Raw genomic sequence first — 22,451 nt, forward strand, 5'->3', positions numbered from 1 at the left:
AAGTCTGTATATAACTAGTTTTATTGACAAAGACATTAAGAGGTAACAACTGACTTTGGGCAAATTAATTTTGAATCCTCAAACAGAGATGAGTTAAAAGCTTGTGACATGCAAGCATTAGGCACTGAATGCCTTATAATGATGTGGACATCTATTATTCTGACTGTTTATAGCTTATGTGTTTGCCACTTTCAGTCTTACTGGTCTACCCTATGCAAATCTGTACCTGAGAAAAACTCTTAAGAGAAAATAACAAACTGAATAAGCTTTCTCCAATGTCAAATGCCTTGGTGATAGATCCACCTGATTCTATTTTTATTTCTATGCTTAAAATGTGTCATATTTTCTTATGGAAGGATGCTATATTTTTTCTTCATTTTTGACATGGAAGGAAAGCCAAGATCTAAACAAGAGCTTAATGAAGGGGAAAAAAAAAACACTCCCTTCTTTACTAATACTGTAAATTTCAATTACAGAAGTGTAGTCAGATCAAGTGCAAGGCTATTTATTTCCTTCAGCTGTCAGTTTTTCAGAGGTGAAGAATGTATCCATTTTTTAAGAACTCAGTATAAAGCACCAGAGTATCAGCTCTGATCCTGTGAGGGTTTTTTACATGAAAATTTTCCCTGAAGGCATGAGGACAAAGAACTCAGAATCAGGCCCATAGCCAGAAATATGTGAGAACTTAAAAGCCAAGCAGAATAATTGGATCTTTGCTAACAAACTGACAGAAACTGTCATAGATAATCAGATTAACATGGCAGAAAGCCCTGAAAACAGTGACAGTGTAATGTTCATTTCTTATCTGCAGGAAACTTTGAATTTAACAAGCCAAAGAACAGGCTAGCAGTGCATGATGTCATTATCAAAGCCAAAGCAATGTTTGCTGTCACACCTCTGTCTCTATTTTAAACCTTTAGAAGAAATGGAACACCTAAAAATCTGCACCTAAAGTGCTTTCCAGATGACCTTCATTACTTATCCCCACCCTTAAGGTGTGTGCTGTGTCTTTCCCAATGCCACCCTCCAAGGCCACATCTGCCTTCTCAGTGGCCCCTCCCATTTTGCAGAGCAGCTGATGTGCTCCACTCACAGCCAGAGCTGGACCACAGTGGAAGGTGATGGCCATCCAGACCTCTTGTCAGGGTGGCATCATCTGAAATAACTGTAAAAAGCAGCAAGTGTTTTTTCAGTATTTTTAGCAAGGCCAAGCATGTAGGAAAGGCATTCCCAGAGCTGTAGTCTGCTGATAAGATGTGTATGCAAACGACTTGCATGACCTATTTGATTGGGCCTTTCAGAGCCAAGATTAAGATACACTGGGAAAGAAGAAAAGGGTAAAAAAGTGGCAAAAAGACAAACATAAGCCTATATCCAAATCCTTCCCCTCTGGGTATCAAATATAGTGATAGTAAAATCCTAATTCTCCAAATGTATATTTGAGGGCTTTTAATGTGTGAAAAGACTTCATCTTTTTAAGCCTGGGCTTTGTGGAAACCTGCATTCAATTTCTTCAAACTGCGTCTGTTGTCTTAGGCAAATCACTTTAATCTTCCCCTGCCTCAAATCTCTATGGTGTAGCACAGATAGATTAATTTTGCTCCAGATATCCAAATTATCAATGGCACAAACCCTCCAGGAAAAGACTTCTTTGATCTTTCAGTAAGAAGAGCTCTACTGAAGCTAATGAGACTGAACATGCAGGATAAGTGCTGCTGTAGGTATAATAAAGCTGCTGTAGAGGTGGGAGGGAGAGTAATTTTTCCTGTGCATCTAGATTGCATTTTATTGGTGGAGGAAAAATGGAAATCCAACTGGATCCAGATTTGTGTTTATGAAATGTCTGTATATTTTTGTCAGGTTGCTTATTTATGCATCCTTCTCTCCCTGCATTCCTCATGAGTATATAACCCATCCTCTTCCAGTGACCTATCAATGAGTAATTACCTCTCCTCCACATTATTTAATCATGCTGGTATTTCACATGGCACAGCTGTGTTGCACTTGCTGCTGCTGGAATGAAATGTGCCTTATGGCTTTCACCTCAAAAAGGTCTAATCCTGCAAGGTGTAGCCTGCCCTCCCTGCTGACAAGCACCAGCTGGTACCTGGGGTGATGCCTCCCAGGTCAACTGCAAGTTCTGGGGCCAGGTCTGGTGGACGTGGTCAGCTGAATGAGGCCAGAGTGCCTCTGAGATGGTATCTGTGCAGCCCTAAAGCAGAGGTGTTCAGGATTACCCAGATGGAAACCGGACTCCCTTTTAGCGAAGATTATTCCTGTGAAATGGTACTTTAAGAGTTGGAGAGCATTGTAAAGTTGCAGGCTGGTTTTGGATGCATTTATTTTGCTAACTCTGTGTTATCAATCTGTCTACATGATTTTGATGGAGATTTGTTAATCTCAATTATCAATCTGTCTACATGATATTGATGGAGATTTGTTAAGTTCTGCTTTTCTGTCCTTTATCATGCTTGCTTTATATTCTGAGTGCTGTAGGAAAGATTCTAAGTATATGGCCAAATAATACCTAAGACCAAAGATGGTATGAAATAATTTTCTTTTCTATTTTTCTTCTATACAGTTACTTTTGTTCTTAATTGATGAGGAAATCCCTCATTAGTCATCAGTGGAGTCACAGCACTATAGAATAATTTAAACAGAAGGGATCTCTGGTGGTCATCAGGCCCAAGTCTCCATTCAAAACTGGGAATTTTGTTGAAATTTTGTAGAAATAATTAGTTTCTGTTTTTAAAAAAAAACAACAACCAAACAAAAAATAAACCCAGAAATGGAACTTGGAAGATGTGCATTAGCATTTTTTCTCTCTCTTAGATATCTTTCAATAATTTCGGTTATATTGTTTACAGTAAAAGACCTAAAGATGTTTTATTGTTTAGGTCCTCTTATACTCTGTTTGCTACTTTGCTTAGCTAGCACTTCCTTTTCCCACACTATGTTTTTTGTAATAGTCAGACTCCTTTAGGAAAGGACTGGTTGTTAGTTGTTACTAGTTGTTACTCTGTACAACATCTAGTGCATTCAAATCTTGACCAAGGTTATAGCAACAATACTCTTCAAAAAAGATGGCACCACCACCTGCAGGCAAGTCTTTTGTAAGGATATTAGACACTAATTTCCTATGACAGGACAGTAGTAGTACAGGATGTCCAGCATCAATGATAAAATATTCTTTCTGGAAGCAGTGAACTTTGGTAATAAATCAGTCACTGACGTCACTTGTACATGGAAGAATATGAATGTTAATCATGGTAGTGAATGATGACATCAGGATATATGTTATGGAGATGGAAGTTTTGTTTGCTTCAATATTGGTCATATTTGCCTCATCAACACAATAATAAATGCTACAAACTAAGTCTGCTCTTAGCTGCTTGTCTGCTACCCGTTAGTGGTTCATTACGGTGTTGTACTGGTGTTGGGTACAATAGCACGTGCACAGCATACTGGATCCCTACCTATGTTGAACACTTCAGTGAAAAAAGTGAACCAAGGCAACCAGAGGCAGCTTGACAGCCTGAGGTAAAGCCCCTTTTAAGTATGTACAGGTTCAAGCAAGCTCTTTTGATAAGCAAGCTCTTGTAATTGCAGGTTTTTTGTGGCTGCTGCTATGGTTCCTTTCCAAAGCAGGAACTCTTCTACAAACTACTCTGTGGACCACAGGTCTCTTGTTCTAGGCTTAACTTCCCTTCTGGAGAGGGAAAGGCAAGTCAAAGCCCCTAAGCACAACAAGAAGTCATAGGATTGATGCTGCAGGTCTTCTTGTGCTTCAGCAAGTACATGCCAAACTTGGTGGAAACTGAGCTATCTGGGACCCGTGATGTCACCTTCATACCCTGAAGTTCAACTGGCCTGCTTACTGGGTTGATATGTCCCATTCATTAAAGGTTTACAGAATAAATTGACAGTGCCAAAAAGTTTTCAAATGACCTTTCAAGCAATCCCACCCTTGAATCCTAGCAATTCAGTTCAGGCTGAAGGCTTACAGTCAAGGACTATGAACTATTTTGATTGGTTTTGTCTGCCATGGATCATTAATGTAATATGTCAAGAACTGTATATGAGCTTTTGGTTTTTGGCATAGTTTACTTCTGTTCTCTGAAATTACTTCTAATTTGGACTAGTTTGTAGCACAAAGGTCAGTATGTGAACTAGCTAGGGTTAGATCTTTTAAGGCTCTGCCTACAGCAGGAAAAATAGTGTTTAACTTTGTAATTGGAAAAAAAAAATCCTGTGGAATCTCTTTCTGTGTTTCATATTTTGGGGGATTTTTCCATGCATACGGTTTGAGGACTTAAATGGGTGAACTCATGCTGGGTGTTGCTCAGACACAAATCCAGAAGCAAGCTCTGCCTCAGAGGTTTACCTAGGAAAGACAAAGGCAGGCTGCTGGATCAGCAGTACTGCAGCTGCGAGCGGCTGAAGATGGAGGGGTGCTATGATGTGAGCTGACAGGACTAAGCAGATGTGCAGCGTAGCTCAACTGTTGGATGCAGAGGGAGCACAGTGTATACCACCAACAGCAACATCTATTTTCAGAAAATCTGTCTGGCAGCAAGAAAGGCTAGCAAAAAATGAAGAATACAGGAGTAAGGAATACAGAGAACCACTATGTGAGTGTGGGTTTTGTTGTTCAAATTCGAAGATGTGGCACATGCTTCATCTTCCTACGCAAACAGCTGTGTGTATACATGCCTCAAAGTTTGCTTTATTTTAAGAATAATTTCTTGGGCAATTTTTTTGCTCCTTCATCAGAACTCTACTTAGGCATGTATCGGTTCCAAGACTTTCACTGAAAAGATGTGCTGAGTGCAAAATTAAATCCTTGCTTTAAGGAGAGACTGATCCTGGAAGAATTAGTATTTTAAGGACCTGAGGATTCATCTGAGATGTACAACCATCAGGTCCTCCACCTGTTTCAGAAGGCTGCCACTTCACTAGCAAATGCTCTAAATTATTGATGGTGTCATGATGGTGCTCTCAGCCTTTCAGGTTGGAGCTGCCACAATCTATGTTTATAATATGCATTGCTCCAACATGACAGTGACTGAATTTGCAGCCTCTACAAGCCCCTTCTATGGGATGCTGTGAACAGAGGGACCCGAACTAAGGTCCTGTTAACATGTACATACACAACAAGTGATGACTCCAGCAGATGAAACATGTTCCACTACGGTTAAAGTCAACAAAAACTTGTCAAACAGGACTGTCTGACCTTCCCACCTGATTCTCTTTCTTTTAATCTGACTTTTCCTCCTTTCCCTGCTGCCTTTCTTCATTTCCTTCCATCTTCTGTTTCTTGTCTTCTATGGAAAATGTTGCAAGCTCCATTTCATCTTCATGAACAGGAGAGAGAGAAAAAAAAATTAATCTCAATTCCTTTCTGCAAGATGAAAGAACAGTCACTTTTACTGATGTTCAAGCAGGGCAAAAACTAAAGAACCTGCATATTTGGAAAGCAAACCAGATTGTAATTGGTATTTCCCCTAGATACAACAATCTCTGAATGCTGCCAAGCAGTGCTTAAAAAGGTGAGAAATTCTTTCCTAACACTTGTGGATGAAAAATGCAAGGAAATAAAATAATTCTTGATGTGATTCTTATGAAAATATCTTGCAATTTTAGTCAGAGTGGGGAGAAAACAGAAAATGAAGAAAGAAAAAGAGCACAGGAGAAAAATAGCCTGTTAGAAAGGAAGATATGATCATGCCTTTTAGCAGTGGCAGTGCTAGCATAATTAAGCTGGTGTAGGGCCTTTTTTGTATGTGGTTACTGCAGAAGCAGCAGTCTTTGTACCAAGCCTGATTCCTTACCAGTGACTTATTAATGCTTCCACTCACTCTGCAGAGGTGGAAGCAGCTGCACAAACCTGCACCAGCAAAGGCTGGCGAAAAGCATGAAATGGGTTTTGGAGAACAGGGAACAGATTTGCAGAAAGAGGGAATTTGGTCAGCAGACTTTATACATCTTATTTTAAATTGGCTGGCAAGATTTGGATAGTTTGGGGAATGATTAGTCTAGCAGACTTTGCAAAGCAGGGGCTTTGGCAGCCACACAGTCTTTGGGCCCCCACTTCTGTTTCATTCCTACTCCAGTACCACAGTGAGACCTGACCCTGCTGCTTGCCAGCCTTCACACTGAACAGCATCATGGACTCTATCAAGTCCCCCTCTGGGGATATGGCTTAGAGGTGGGCTTGGTAGAGTAGAGTTAATGCTTGGACTTGGTGATATTAAAGGTCTTTTCCAACCAAAGTCATTCTCTGATTCTCTGATTCTCTGATGCTAGTTACTCTTCCCTTCCCTCCCAAGGCTTTTCCTTTTCCTTCCACATGTGTTTTTCCTTTAAACCAGATTGACTGAATGGTTGGATTCAAAGCAGGGCCCCAAAGTGGTCGGGGCTGTGGGGTGGAGGGGCTGGGTGATGCCAGGAGGAGAGCAGCAAGGAGCAGCAGTGCCACAAGAATGCCCCTGTCACAGCACTGTGGCCTTGGAGTTTCTGCACTGGCTGCTTTGTGTGAGGTGGCAGTTTCACAGCCTCTCCTTTGGTGCTGGTTAGAGCCATGCCAGGGAAGCAGCCTCTTTTTGCACCCCCCCGCCATACCCTCCACCTGCTTATTCCTGCCTGTGCTTCCAGGCCATCCTGTGACTGTGCAGAGAGGGAGAATAAGGGAGAGTTTCAAGTTGGAAATAACCCCTCTGAGTGATGCAATGTGATGTGTGAGCACTGTGCCTCCAGGCCATGGCATGGTCTCTCCTTATTTATCATCATTGCTGGTATAATTATAATTTGTGCCATAAGAGAAAGGCACAACCTCTGTCCTTCTCCAAGTGACTGAATAATACATCCCTAGAGCTACCACCCAGCTCAAACTTCAGAAGTGTTATTATAAGCTTGTGGAGACCATTAACTGAACATTTCCTCAGAGAACAATTGTAGGATTGTTTCCAAGAGTTTATCTTGGGTTTCCAGGCTTTATCTTGGGTTTTTCTTACTCTGAAACATCAGATATATCCAGAAACTGACTATTCAGAGAGTAAACTCATCATCTTTCCCACTACTGTGTAGCTTAAAGTCTCTTCTCTCCAAGGAGGTGGCTCAGTGCATGTTGTGGTTTGAGGCTTGGAGGATGGGACAGGTGACAGCCAGGACCCAGAGGTTCCAAGGGGGTAGCAGTTATTCTCTCCCCCTTCCTCACACACTCTAAGAGAGGCAGGAGGTGGGTGCTCAGGTTGGGAGAGCACAGCGTGGCTGCATCCATGCGGTGCCGAGTGGTCCTGCTCCAGCCAAGATGGGGTTTTGTATAGCTTGTGTTTACTTCTTCCCTCCACCTTTGTATATATATCTATATCTACCTCCCTTCTTGCTTGCTGTTCCCTGTTAAACAGTGTACTTTATTTTTATTGACTTCCAACCGCTACTAAGTGTCTCTTACTCCTGACTTCCCTTGTTTATCTCTCCATCTGGGGAAAACTAAGGGATAGGGAGGGGGAGCATGAATTCTGCTCCGTGGGGTCCTGCCCTGAGCCCTTAAACAGAGACAGAACAGTGCAGAAGGGATGCTACATGGGGAGAGGGAAGACTACGAGTGCTGCTTTGGGTCTGAGAATGGTGACAGCAGTGAGAGGTTTGGCAGAGGGCAGCTGAGTCGTGGTTTCTGAGGAGTTTCTGTCTGGGGTAGATCAATGCAAATGAATAACAAACAGGGCCCATGAGATGTCAGGAGACAAAGAGACAGTTTCTTCCCTCTCTCTCCAAGCCACTGAAAACGTGAAGCCCACAGCTCCTTCCTGGCAAAGCACCTGCTTTAGGAAACACCGCTCCTTTCTGCTGCCCCACAGTACTGCGACACAGAGGTGGTGAGAGTGGTGGGTGTTGTCTGCTTTCCGGAGGCACAAAATGCAGCGGCCTAGAACGTGAGGCATTTTGGGCCACTGCAGAAACACTGAAATTAGTTTGCAAATGTGTCAGTTCATGCATTTTTTAACTGGTGTCAGAGAGGGTGGCTATTGTTTCAAAAGGAATTTAATTGGCATTCCAGTTGCTTTGTTTTTTTTTTTTAATGCAGTGAGAAGGAAAATTGTGGGTGAGAGATTAAATAGGACAGTCTGTCTGCCATAAAATGGAGTTTCCTTAATTAAAACTGCTTAGAAGTTGCTAAAATTTTGTCATTTGTTTTATCTCACCATTTATTTTCTGGAAAGAAGGGAGAAAGTGGGTGTGTGCACATAAATTATTTGTCCCTTTATGTAGATGTCTAATAGGCTGATGTTATGGCAGAGTTGCTGACAGAGAAATGGTTGACTCACAAAATATTTAAGTTGGCATAGAACTTCTACACAGTAAATTCAGGAATTCTCTGAATGCTCAGCATCTTCATATCTGAATCCATGTACTGACTTCTGAAGTGCACTTGCTGTTCAACAGCACGAAGTAAGACTGTAAAAACTGGAGAACATGAACCTAATCCCTGGCTATTAAAGGGATATATTCCAGACTGCCTGCAAGGGAAATGCATAGATCAATAGCTCACCAATTAACAAAGTACACATGGACGTCTAGATAGGCAAGTTTGTGATGGTACCCAAATAAATATATCTAGCTGCACTATAGGGTTGATGCCTACAGTCCACATCTGTCTTAATACCTAATTTTTAATCAGTGAAGTCCTATTAGTTACCTCTGTTATGAATTCTGGCCCATGTTCTATCTGAAAAGCTCTATACAGCTGTTAATTTTATGATTCAGATACTTTTAGTAAAAAATTTGTGTTCAGCAAAATATTTTCTTGCATTGACTAAAAATCTTTATTCTGCAAGCCATTTTCTCAGAAACTTCAGGTATCTACTGAAATACAAAATAGCTACAGTGACATTTAAAGTATTGCCCCCCAACCCAAATACACCTTGGGAAAAATTGTAGGATATTTGTCCCTCTGAAATTCACCCATTACTTTGATGAGTGATCATCTCACTTCTATTAAAAGTTTGACACTAGCTACAATTATTAATGACACATTATTTGTTTTGTGGAAGAATCCAACCCACAGGACACTGTGGAAATATACACTGAAAACTGTGATTTTCCTAGGAAGATAGAGAAAGAAAGCACAAAGAAACACAGCTCTGAGCAGACAGCAATGAGCTAGTTTTAAACCTTAGCTTTCAGTCGAGTTGTTACAGCACTTAGTTTGTATTGCATGTATTTTGTTTTCTCAGCTTCTTGTAGAGGACATTTGTTGGACAGAATATAAATAAATAAATTGAAATCTGGCTGAGATTTTACTCTGGGCACCCAGCTGACTATCACAAGTTGCATGCTTTTTGACCACCAACACGTTATCTGTTCAGGGTATCCAGCAACTCATGGGAGCTGCTCTTGAGCTGCATAGCACTATGCCATAATAGGGACCAAAGCACAAATTGGACCCTGGATGGGCCCAGCCCTTTGGGTGCCCCACTGATACATGCAATATTCCAAACTCTGACCCTTGCTGATAATGAAAATGGCACTTATTATTTAGGGCTAAACCCTGGAATCCACGAGCAAGTTTTTCACACCTAGCTTGGCTTTGGTTTGATTCTTGCCCAGGCCAGCTTGGTGGGTTTTGCTCTTGGACAGTGTTTTTTTTTCAGTGTTTTATCCAGACTGTGGTGTTTACTTTTCCATAGAAGGAAACCTATGAACGTAGGTGAAATTACCATAGTCCTAACCTGACAAGTGGCACATAATGAGTTGGGTTAATGATACTGCTTCCTCAGGAGCAAGTGGGAGACTTTCGTTGCTGCAGTTGGTAATTAGGGATTTCAGCTGTTCTGTGCAGAATGAAGTTGAGCTGACAAAAAGGTAATTACACTGCAGTGCATTAAAAAGCAGGTATCGTGCCTATAATTACTAGAGACTGTGTGTGTGTGTGTTTTCTTAACTTCATAGTCATCCCCTAACAACAGACCCAGGGACGGCTGGTGCAGGGCGCTTGCCAAGAAAAGCAAATTAGGAGCGTTATTACAAATGAATATTTTCCCGTGTTCAAAGCCAAACTTAACAAATGCTTCTGAAGGGGGAGTAACGAAAGGAAAGAGAGCCAGAGAGATGAATTTATGAAAGAAATTGGTTTGTTTATGTCTGTGCAGTTATGCTCTACCCCTGCTTTACCATTGCTAGTAACATGGCAAAATGACAGTACAGGAAAGAATTTCAGAAGGCCTTCAGTATTTTCATATAGGGCTGTCTGACATGCAGTGGCCACCTCTATGGAGCTGGTCTGGAGTGCTGGTGGCCACTGCATTAGTACTTGGAACTGCAACAGCCAGACTGCAGAGATGGGTGTCCTTCTGTTGCAGGCCTCATCCTGCATGGGAGGTGGGGAAACACCAGCCTTCTACTGATCGATGTTGTTAGTTCCCAGAAGCACTCTCGTCTCTCTTGTGGCCTTTTGTTTTTGGCATTTAACCTGTTTTCAGTTTGCACTCTAGTTTCCTTTATCATTTGGTATATGCTATTTCTTGTCTTTGTCTCTGTCACGTCCCCACCTTCTGCACAACAGCAACCCCCTCCTCAGCCCTCCTCCCTTTGCATTTATGTGGACAGCCCTGCTCCCACTGCCAGGAAGGGTGATTCTCTTTTTCTTCTCTCTTCCTTTCCATTCCCATCTCTTGAAAGAGTCAGAAACACGACAGCAGCTCTTGTCACCTCCAAGATCATTTATATGTAGGACATCCTCGCCCATGCCAAGCTGCTGGCGCACCCGAGAGGAGAAGCCATCTGTGTCATTGCTGACAGTCATTTTCTATAAAGATTGATTTGGAAGTTCCCATGAACACAGTCTCTCTGCCGAGGTCCTGCAGGTCTGCCGGCAGCGAGGCGGTTGGGTGGCGGTCTGACAGCTCACCTGGTGCAGTGAGTCCTGGGCCTGGCATCGGGCTGCCATCCCAGGCATCACCCTGCCCCCCTCCAGCTCGGCAGCTTGTGCACAGCCTGTCCCTCTGGTGTTTCAGTTACTGGAACAATCAACCCAGAGATTACTTTGATGGAGGAATTCATAGCATTTATGAGCATATTCAATGTATATTCACTTTTTTTTTTTTGTACAGCAGGGTGGTGTAGCATCTCAGACCATTTGGAAATGTGAGGAGCTCTGGGTTGAGCTTCATCACCGACTGATTGCTGACCTGAAGCTACCTCTTTGACGTTTTGCATTAGAAATATATACATTCAGAAAGTTAAACACCGTTAAAAGAGCCTAACTACTGTCGAAGGGGTGCTCAGCAGGACTCCAGGCAATGCTCTGTTTCCCCACCCCAAAGAGCACATGCTGAGCAGGAAGGAAGGGTGGAGAAATGTCCCCTGTTGTTCTTCAGGCTTTCAGTGTGCATGAAGGGATGATCAGGAGTCACTGCATCTAAATTAAAAGGGAAAGTGGTGATAATGCTCTGGGATCATGACATGTGTTTCATCCATACCTAGGTAGATCAAATTAGCCTTGCAAGACACCACACAGCAAAACACTTCTAGGTACATTACATAGAAAATAAATTTCTAATTGCCTTCTGTAGATAAGATGAGGGCATTAGACCTTGGATGTCATAATTTGTGGTGTTCATCCTCTTTTATCATACAGGTGTATAAAAGTGAAAGAGAGGCTTAGTCTTTCAGGACACCACTGCTGACTGAGGAGAAATTCCTGGAGGAATTTTACTTCTCAAGCATGCATTTAAGGTGAAGTTATCACTTCAAATATGAGCAAAGAATGGAGTTGCCAATATTCTACTCCTGTAGCTGAAAAGCTGCTAAAGATTTTTTCCCCATGTATGCAAGGAGAACAGCAAATACTAGTGTGATGCCTTAGAAGGGATTTTCTTTCTATATACAGTACACATTTAAATGCAGAGAAAATAATGGAGTAGTGAAATGCTTACTTGGAGGTATTCATCAAAATTCCCCAAAAACCTAAAAACCAACACTGAAATTTTATAGCCTCAAAGAAAATAATGCTGAGTGGCAAGAGGCAGCATAAATACATGCAAAATGTTTTTTGTGATATAGATACAAGTGTAAAATAAAATTATTTTCTGTGTAGCCAAATACATCACAAAGAACTAAAGATAATAATTTGTAGCTGATATATGAATCTCTCTCAGGGAGAGTAGTTTCTACCTAAGGAGGAGCGCTGCTTTATCATTAGCAAACCAGGAGTAACAGTGGATGCATATTATGTCATCTTTTTGCTAATGGTCCAAATTAGGAGTCTGCTGCTGTAGTCGTGGCCGTGAGTATCTTGCCTGAGCAAGGAGCCCCACACTGCATTCTGAGAATGTGGCACTCAGAATAAGAGAAGTCTCCTCATGTCTAACATCCTAAATTATTAATCTAGCTCCTCCTATCATTTTAAAATTGTAACATTTTTTCTTTGGTCTTAGGGCAAACAGGTTTACTCTGTCACCTGAAAAGCCCCATTCTTTCATATTCTTCCCTCCACACCCTCTTACAAAACACTACCCTCCAAAACCCTGGAGATTTTTATAACCAGCACTAATAAGCTACTCCCAGCTGTATTTTCCTGGTTACAAAGCAGTTACATAGCAATTCCACGGCTCTTTTGACATTGGAAGTCCTTTGTATACTAGTCTGCATTGTCTCTCATGTTGAATCTAATTTGCACATCCTCAGATACAATGATATTCAAAGGTAGGACTACTGGAAATTGCATTCTTAACAGAGCAAAACACTTGCATCAGAATAACTAAGATTATATCTGCATTATTCACTGTAGACTTTACATCTTAACAATGAAGGAAACATTGCTGATAGAACAAGCATGTAGTTCTACATCACATCAGATGTTCATGGAGATGCTGTTTACTATATCAGGCATAGTTATCTGAAAACTATCCAAAACGTTTAGTGCGGTGTAACATGATGCAACCTGACAGTCCAGTTGTCATCCAGTGAGGGTAGCAGTGTTGTGAGGATAGGGAATGCTTTGATTAGACTGGAGGGAAGAAGATGGTGCTGATGAAATTCCTCCAGATCAATAGGTCCTGGGTTAGATAATGCCATGAGATTTGTCATTTCAGGGTCTCTGCAGACTCAGGTAGCTTACATTACATTTAATTTTTCTCTAGACAAGTTCTCAACTATTTCCCAATTATAAGAGTCTATAAAATCTTCCTCTCCCCCCTCTTTTTTTAAGAAAGATTAACTTTTAGTGCAATTGTACAGTAGGCAATGTTGTGACATGTCATGGGCAATAAAAGCTTGCCATAGTCCATTAGCAGATTTAGTTCAGAGGATTTAGGGGGGGAGATGGCACAGAATTTTAAACAGTTGTTATAATGAACAATTACCAGGTCCCCTTGTTTTTTTCTTTGCCTTCTTGTCACTATCATGATGTGAACAAGAGCCTTAGTGCTTTAAGTCCTGTTTGCAGTCCACAATGTGAAGGTCACAGGGTCTGATACCATGTGAAATGCATGGAGCCTGGGGAAAAGCTAAGAATGAGACATTTGCTTTATTGCACATTTTTCATCTTACTAGCTCCTTCCTTGTGTTGAGAGTGCTAAAATACCAGTGCTCAGTGTGGCTTTGCAGACCTGGACCTTGGGGACAGGGTGGCAAAACACATCAGGCTCATGTTGAACACTGGACACATTTTATGATGATCTCATTGCTACTTCTGCCTGAGTGGAAAACTTTCACTTTTCCTGAAATTATTGCCGATTTCCCCAAAGAATTTATTTCCCCAAGGAAGTTAATTCCAAGAGCTTTCCCATGTTTTGTTTTATGTGGACTAAGGGAGAACAAAAGGAGATAAAATTAGGTTTTCCTACTCTTTATTACAGATATACTTCCAGCCAAGCAGCCTTGAATCTTTCCTATGAGGAATACAGATTTATGTTTAACAGGTGTACAAAAGAATGAGGATTCCTCACCAAAGGCAGTATAGAAAGAGGCCATTTCCACTTCTCAGTAAGAGCTGATATGTGGTTTAAACAGACTGGTCCCTGATGATTCTGAATTTCTCCATTAATAGATTTTCACCCTTCAGCAAATGTGAAAAAAAAGAGAATATTGTGGAAAAGAAGAGAATATTATGGACAACAAACTTTCTGTTCTTAAGATCTCTTTTTCTTTCTAGATTTCTTTCTGCTGTCTCTGGCTAGCCCAGGTTCATTTCTATCAGTCTGTCAGAGATCTCCATTAAAGGTTATAGGGTTCCTTTGTTATGAACAAATGCAGTTTCTCCAATAATTTTAGCTCTGGGCTAATAAAAAAAAACAGTTTCTGATGGATCTTAACAATGGCATCCAACTGTCTTCTCTTTTGACTCTGCAGACCATTTCTAAGCTGTATTGTTTTAATACCATTTTAAAAAAGCTGCTATAAATTTAGAAAAGGATTAGGAAAAAAAGGTATGAGAGAGATGCAAGACTTGAGGGACATGCCTTACAGTGGAGGTTAAAGAACCTTGGTCTAGTTAGTTTATTGGTGGGTAGGGAAGGAGTCAATTTGATGATGGTCTAGAAGAATCAGTATGGAAAAGAGACTTCTGATACTATATGGCATTTTGAGCTCCATAGTTTTTCATTCTATTATATCAGAGGATTTGATGCTGAGTTTAATATGAAAAAAGTACAAATTTACATTATGGGTGATTAATCTCTGTTGCAACTTAAGGAAGCAGTGGATTCTTCCTCTCTTGTAAGTCTTTAATTCAGTAAGACCTACATTTTTTATATGTTTTTCTGTAGTATATTATAAGGTAGGGAAAATTGATACAGATGATATGGAGACTGGGAATCTCTGTAAAAGTGTGTTATGGTTCAAGAAGGCATTTTAGGCTTAATTTCAGAGAAATTGGTTGCTATTCTCTGGCTTAAGTTGTGTGAAAGGTCAGAACAGACAACTAGAATGCTGCTTTCTTGGTTTACAAAAATAAATCTGAGAATGTGATCACTTGGTAAAATAGGCTGTTAATGAATTAAGGGGTGCTACTAAGCAAGGAAATACATAGTAAACGTGTACATTAGGAGAGAAATGACCAATCAAGGATTCTCCTCAGGAGATATATCCTTGTCTTGTTTCCTTCCATCTTTGCAAACCTTGTCAATGTGAATGACTGATGGTATTGAACTGATATCGGCCAGTTATGCTTTATTGGCTCTTTTAACATAGAAGAGCTGTGCAGAAGTAAAGCTCACAGGCTGGTGCTGGTTCTCCTGTCAATGAAAGGCCTGTTAGCACAATGATTCTGCAGAGATTGATTAAGCAATGAGTCTTGACAAGGCTTGTAATACTGCTGCAAAATAATCAGACCTCTGGGAACTTTTAAGATTACCAGCATGAGCCTTGGATTCCTGTGGGTGTATTTATCACATGGGGTCCTTACCATTGAGTGGCTATTAATACACAGTTGTTTGCATTAGAAATATTTTGCTGCTACTGATCAAGTCCCTGGGAAGATTCATCTGGTCTGTTTGACTTGCTTATTAAAAAAGAAAGTAAAGCCACACTGCTGACTTTAAAACTCTATTTCTTATGGTTAATACTGCTCCTTATCTGCACCTGAGTACAAAGAGAAGTCCCCATACTACCTATCTCATCAAATTTACACTGGCAAGTAAAAAAAAAATGGTTCCAGCAGTAGGGCTGTCAGGAATCAGTGGCCTAGCATTGATGACCCTTCTCTCTTCGTAAAGCAGTCAGCAGGTGAGAAGCTCTCTGATAAATGACCTAAACGAACGGATATTATCTGTCAGTGACAGATTGTTTTCCATGCTCTTCCAAAGTCAAGAGTTTTCCATGACTTTATGGTGTGAATCTTTTTAATAGACTCAGTCTACTTCTTGCATGGCGGAGAAAAAAAGGATCTTCTCTATCAAAGGCAGGAGACAGAGGCTTTCCAGCAGTATGCCACAGCTGTGGCCTCTGCTTTCCAGAGGAGGACAGAAAGGACTCCCTGCTTACACCCACACACAGATCTGTCATCCATGCAGCAGCATAGCCACTCGTGCTTTCTTTGCCCTTCTTTCTCTACATGTGCTTGTTCACCTGGTCTGTCATTTGCTCTTGTCCAAGGGAAGGCGAAGATAGTTACTGAAGAGTTCACCTGCTTCTAGAATCTAGCTTCTCTGCTCATTTTTACACCTTTCTAGAGCAGAAGAAAATAGTAGAAGTGAAACCATTAGTTTTTGTGTAGGCTAGTAACGTGTTGCATGGGGAAAGCTCTTGGCAAAGCTTGATTAGCTCAAGCACAGGGTCATGTTAATTGTATCTCTGTGGATCTTGGATGAAGCAAGGCTACACACAGGCAGCCCAAAGCCTGGGCAAACTAGTTTCCCATCTGTCTGTAAAAATACTCTGTGGATATACCCCAAGTGACTCAAGCTCTTTCAATTAAAAAAAATAATTGGGATTAGCAATTAGCTCTTTATTTCAGCGGGCTTTGGCTTTTGCCTTTGAAGGCACATGCATATACAGTACTTAGGAGATACCTGAAATAGAGATGAAGGAACTGCTTCTCCGCAGCATTGATGTGGCTGTGCAAAGTGCTGCTGTGGCATGGCTGCACTGCTGTGCTCCTCATGCGTCCTGCCTCATCCTCTCTCGGGCAGGGCCTCTTTGGAATACAGTGCCGGAACTAAAAGCCCTGTGTAGGTACTCCTCATTCATGTGAATAATGCTGTTGTCATCACTGAAATGATCTATGTGGTGTAAGGCTTGAAGTTTGATCAGTCTTTTCTCCTAATATAGGATTTTTGTTTAGCTCTTCCAGGATGGTTTCCAGATCGCACATTAGGGAGACTAAACAGGACAACAGCTGGAAATCTGAATTTTCTGAAAGATGGAATTAGAGGTTTTTCAGCTAAATAGTTGATTACTTCTGCATACTCAGTCTGCATGGAATCTTCCTGGGTGGGTCAGGCAATACCTGTAGACTCAAACTACAAACTTTTGGCTCATTTAGACACAGGTTTTTACACAAAAAGGCAAAAATCTTAAGAGTCAAATTTTAGACTCTTTCTCACTTAACTTGCAGGGTTTGTGGGTGATTGGTGTTTTTTTTTTTTTTTTCCTATGGTTTTGTTGTTTTTTTTGAAGTTCTGTAGTAAAGAAACTGAGAGGGGAATTGAGAAAGCAGGTTGTAAAATACAGATATTATTGGACTCAGTTTGGTAGTTTAATCTGATTTTAAAAAATAGAATTCAGCAGCATTTCAGTCACTATTGCTTTGACTGGTTTAAGATAGTTTTACTGGGAGGGAGGGAATGTTAAAGGTGGATGATATATTCTGAAAGTGTAGTAAAGTGTTAGTTCAGTAGCACTCCTTTTATGAAAGTGGGCTTTCCAAAGCTAGCTAAATTGTTATTTATTGAGTAATGATGCAGTGGGCAACCATTCCTTTCTTACTCCAGCATCCATCAGATGAAATAACTTCTGCATCAGTCATTCTGTGTAATGCAAAATGTCATTTTAATAGAGTGGTGACATGAAATCAATACGGCCTGCTTTGAAAATTAACTATATTTGTCTTGTATTGCTTGCTGGATCTCAAGAAGATGATAAAGACAGCAGGGAGTATTCAGAGTAGTTTAAAAAATGAATAAAATTGTGTTTCAGTAGTAGTGTTGAAGCATCCAGCATTCCAGAATTTGCTGTCCTGAGATAATATTCTAATCTTCTGAGTGTGGCTTCTCTAAATGAAACATTTGCATGTTTACTAGACACACATACACATGTATGCACACTCACATATGGACACACACAAACTCGCATAAAGATTTCCATGAAGAAGTAAAATGATGTGAAACTAGATAAGGCAACAGTCCCAAGAAAGCGCACGTACCTATCAGACGTGACCATGATGGAACTCAACTGTACTCTGTATTTTTAGGGATGCTGTGAAGTAGTCTTCTAAGGAGAAAATGTTCAGTGAAGTAGTATCTTCTAAACAGTGGGATGTAGGACCTTGACTAAAGGTGCTCAGGCTTTTAGAGAATAAGTTCAAAAGTCTTTTATGAATCCAAATTTAGATAATTTCAAAATATGTCCTCTTTTGTTTTCATGGTATCTTCTACCCATATCAATAACATTTGCCCTTTGAGCTAGTCTTATACTATATTGTAACAGCTGTGATGGGACCATTTGTTCAAACTATACAGAAAAACTAGGAAACAATTGTATCAGAACAGGGTGAATTACTACTATTAAAGCATCAGATATCCTATTTTTCATTTTTTTTTTTTTTTAATGGATTTTCACAAAGTTTAAAATTGATTTCATTTTTATTGATGCATTTCTGTATCCTTAAACACTTACATGTAGTCCCAGATATAACCTTATATTCCTAAATTTCAATAGTCTTTTATCTTTTTCTTACTGGTAGTGAGCACTGATCAAATTCACATAGGACAATGTGTGTATTTGACCGATGATAATATCTGTGAACGCTGCCTCATGTCATCACTTTCTCATCAGAGTCCCTAACCTTCATCATCAACTGATGGAATTGGTTCCTATATTTTAAAATAACAAAAAAACCCCAAAGAGGCATGGATGGCTTGTGTCTTAACAAATGGATATTAAATCCAGTGATGTTAAGCAATCCATGTTAGTTCTTGAAAATGAGTAAATATTCCGGACTGTAGTAACAACTATAAGTTCAAGTGCAGAATTTTGGGAAGGTGCTTCAGGAATAGGCATATACATTCAAGCATCTGATAAATGATACTAATTAGTGAAATGTGAAGGGGTAACTTGTGGTCAAATTTAGTCAGTCTAAAATACCTTACTAGTGTGAGGCTGTATGCTGTCTGTGTGTGTATACACAGAGTCTATTCACATACACTTCTACGTAGTGTATGTACATATGTATACAGTGACAATTTGGATAAAGAGGGAAAAACAGACATTGCTCTGAAATCAGTGAAGAGTTGGGGATCCTAAAGTGATACTTATGAGTGAAAGCACTTTTGGATATTGCTTTCTTTCTTTAAAAATACATAGCGATCTGGCGATGCCTTTATCTAGGCATTGCATTCAAACTAGACAATGAACTGCAATGGAGCACAGTTCCAGAGATTTTTTGAACTATTTGTTGTAAGAATCTTAATGGGAGGTTTGTTTTGGTTGCTGGAACCATCTCTGTATGGATTTTCTCATCTCTTTGGATGACTGGAGGTAGAATTTATGGCTGAAAACTACCTGAGCAAGCAGAGCACTCAGCATTCAACACTCAGCCTTTCTCTCCTCAGAAACTCAGTTCTAATTCCAGAAAAGGTTGCCTGAAAAGCTTCTTATGTTATTTCTGTGCTCATCATTGCTCTCAACATGTCAGTGGGATGAAAGCCTCTATAGAAATGTAACATCATTATTATCGTTCTTGTTTTCCTCAGTATGGAGTGAAAAAGGGGTCATGGAGAATGATGCTAACAAAAATGACTGGAGAAAGGCAAATAAAACATAGATTTATGACTTCTAATGAACACTTTGACAGATTAGATTGGAAATGAGATATAAAATATTGCCTTGTTCTTACTGAAATCATTGCTGGCAGCAGTGCTACAGCTAGTACCAGAGAAATGGCAGTACTAGGTCAGACAGGTGGACCACGCATCATTGTTTTCCCTCATCTTGTTTGTGGCAACATGGTAATAAAACATGCTTAAAACAAAAATCAAGAGTAGGGCAGATGCTAATTTCCCCTCGCCCTGACCCATTTTCAGTGCTTTTATATGGCTGTGACTTCAGTGAAGTCCTCAGAGTCACATCTGCTGCCACCAGTGCAGAGCCTGGTGAGAGGAGCTGGTAGAAGGGGCTGTTGGTGCAGCCCCACTTTGGCTGCTGGCTCGAGCTGTGACCTTGGACTAGCTGATCTATCTCCCTCTGCCTGTTTGCTTGTTTTCCCAGTTGTGAAAAACCAAGAGCACAGTAATTCTGAATTACCTTACAAGGCTATAGGAGGGTCTTAATGAATATTCACAGAGCACTTTGAGACCCTTGAATGAAAAAAGCTATAAAAATGCAAGATGTTATTATTTATTTATGAAGGTCCTCTGGGTTTTGGCCAACAGCATGAATTGTTGACATTTAATTATTGAAACAGTATGCCTATCAGACCCCTTATGGTAGGAAGAGATAAATAATGCAGAAGACTTCAGAAAACCTGGTCAATACCCTCTCGAGATCTGAAGCAAATATACCAGACATGTAGCTCCAGCCTAAAAAGAACTGAATAATTAAACCAAGGAATGAGATCAGTTGTTCTGAATGCTCTTTATAGTTTGTGCATTCTGTTCTACAAGTTATTTATTCTTAGTCCACTACAAGCAGCCTTTTCTAAATAACTGTCCTATAATGGCCTCTTTATTGTGTGCCTGTATGAAGGACTGGTGGAAATGTATGAGCATTTTAAGGTATTTGAGCAATTGCAACGATGCTTCTTCCTGGTATCTTGAAGCTTTGAGGGTTTTTAAAAAACCCTATCGTAGAACCAATTCATGCTTTTAAATATGCCATCAGTCATCTTGGTATGAGAAGAAAAAAAGATTTGGATGCTTTTGAAGAAGCTTCTTAAAAAAAAAGAAAAATCTGTGCAGTCACATTAATTATACAGCGTACTTTAGATTATGCTTTTCATCTAAGTGCTGCAAAGTTTACACAACTGTTGAGGCTTAATGTCACTACAAGGCAAAGTACATAATTTACAGTACTGATGGGTGAAGTGAGATACTGATGTGTTTAAGATGGCTTGTGACAGGATCTTGAGTGCACAGCAAGGAAACAAGGAAATTCTATTCCTCCTCTGCAGGGCATGCTTCTTTCCTCCTTTCCAAGCTCTACAGAAAAGCAATGGTGTTAACATTTACTGATGTCTACTAGAAGGAACAGACTTCAGGAAACCAGGAAAACAACACCTTTTGACCAATGCTCCCAAATGCTTGCTCATTTTAATGCCTGGATTTTGGTGGCACAAAGATTTAAAACTAGGTGCAATGGGCTGACTCTGCCAAGTCCCTGTGTGTTGATGCCATGCTGCAGGCTGAGTAAATTTGAGATTAGATCTCCTCCATCTCTATGATAATGCAGTGATGCATGGATATGATGCTAAATGAAACCTCTGACTGAGCAATGGGATTTTAGCAGTGATTTGAATGGAAATTTTTTTGCCAAATCTCTTGCAAGACATTAATTCAGGTATTTATCCGTTGCAATAGAACATAACAATTTTGACTAAGTTAGAGCTGTTCATTAAATTATTATCTTCTGATTGTCATTTCAAGTAGAAACAGTATTTCCCCTTGTTTCCAGCTCCATGGCAATTATATCACAACTGACCGTACTGAAGGAAAGATGCTCTGTGCAGAATCATGTAATTTGCTGCCCATCGATTAACTGGCATCGTCTGCATAGCATCTCACCTCTTCCTGGCTGTCTCTTGTTAAAGTACTGACCGTGTCTGACCCTGCTTCGGTTATCAGATATGACAAGCTCACAGCCTTAGGTAGTGTGACTCAGAAACAGTTGGGGAAAGAGAGAATAGCCAATTTCCATGATGGCTATAGAAGAGGATCAGTGAATTCCACAGATGTGAGTGATTCCTTCAAGCAATATGGATACTGAGCTAGAGAATACTGAAGGAAGCTAAGAATTTAGACTGAAACTCCTCTGGCTGGTGCAAATGGTGCTGCTGGATGCTGTGCCTAATCTGAATGGGGGTTGAAAGGATGAAAAAACATATTCTCCTTCACTCATTTTCCCCTCTCCCCTTTCCCCTTTCCTTCTTGATCCTTAGCTGTCATAGTTTCGAGTAGCTATTGTATATTTAATATTTCCAATATATTTGTATCATTTTGAAAACAGGACTGAAGGTTAATATTTCATCTGACACCAGAAAAAAAAAAAAGTGGACGATTGTCCTCAAACTTATTCTGAATTTACTCTAGAATAAGTTAAAGGGTTTTCTTTTACTTGGTATTACATTACTCAAAGAGCTACAAATGCACAAACAGATCTTTAGGTCCTTACTGATGTGTTTATCTCAGCTCTTGCCATAAAGCTTTCAAAACATTTGCTGTGATATTTAAATGATAGGCATTTCACACACTACAACTATAAGGCATTTTGGAAGAGTCCAGCTGTAGCACTGCTAAGCATGACTTCCATCTGACTGTTTCACCATTAAACACTATAGTTAGTGTGAAGTCCAGGAATGAAATTGTGCTGTAAACCAGGATAGTGAAATATTGAAAACAGAAACCATACCCTAAAATACATCCTGTGCTTAAAAATCCAGTGCATTCTGGGATGCCTGACAGAAAGCAGAAATGCACCCATGATCAAGACCTTTCTCTAACAGTAATAGTTAATTGTCTTAAACCCTAAAGAAAAGCTGAGGGAGAATTTTTTTGGTGGTTTTTTTTTTTTTTTTTTTG

Source organism: Merops nubicus, unplaced genomic scaffold, assembly GCF_000691845.1.
Source record: "Merops nubicus isolate BGI_N331 unplaced genomic scaffold, ASM69184v1 scaffold20924, whole genome shotgun sequence".
Taxonomy (NCBI): Eukaryota; Metazoa; Chordata; class Aves; order Coraciiformes; family Meropidae; genus Merops; species Merops nubicus.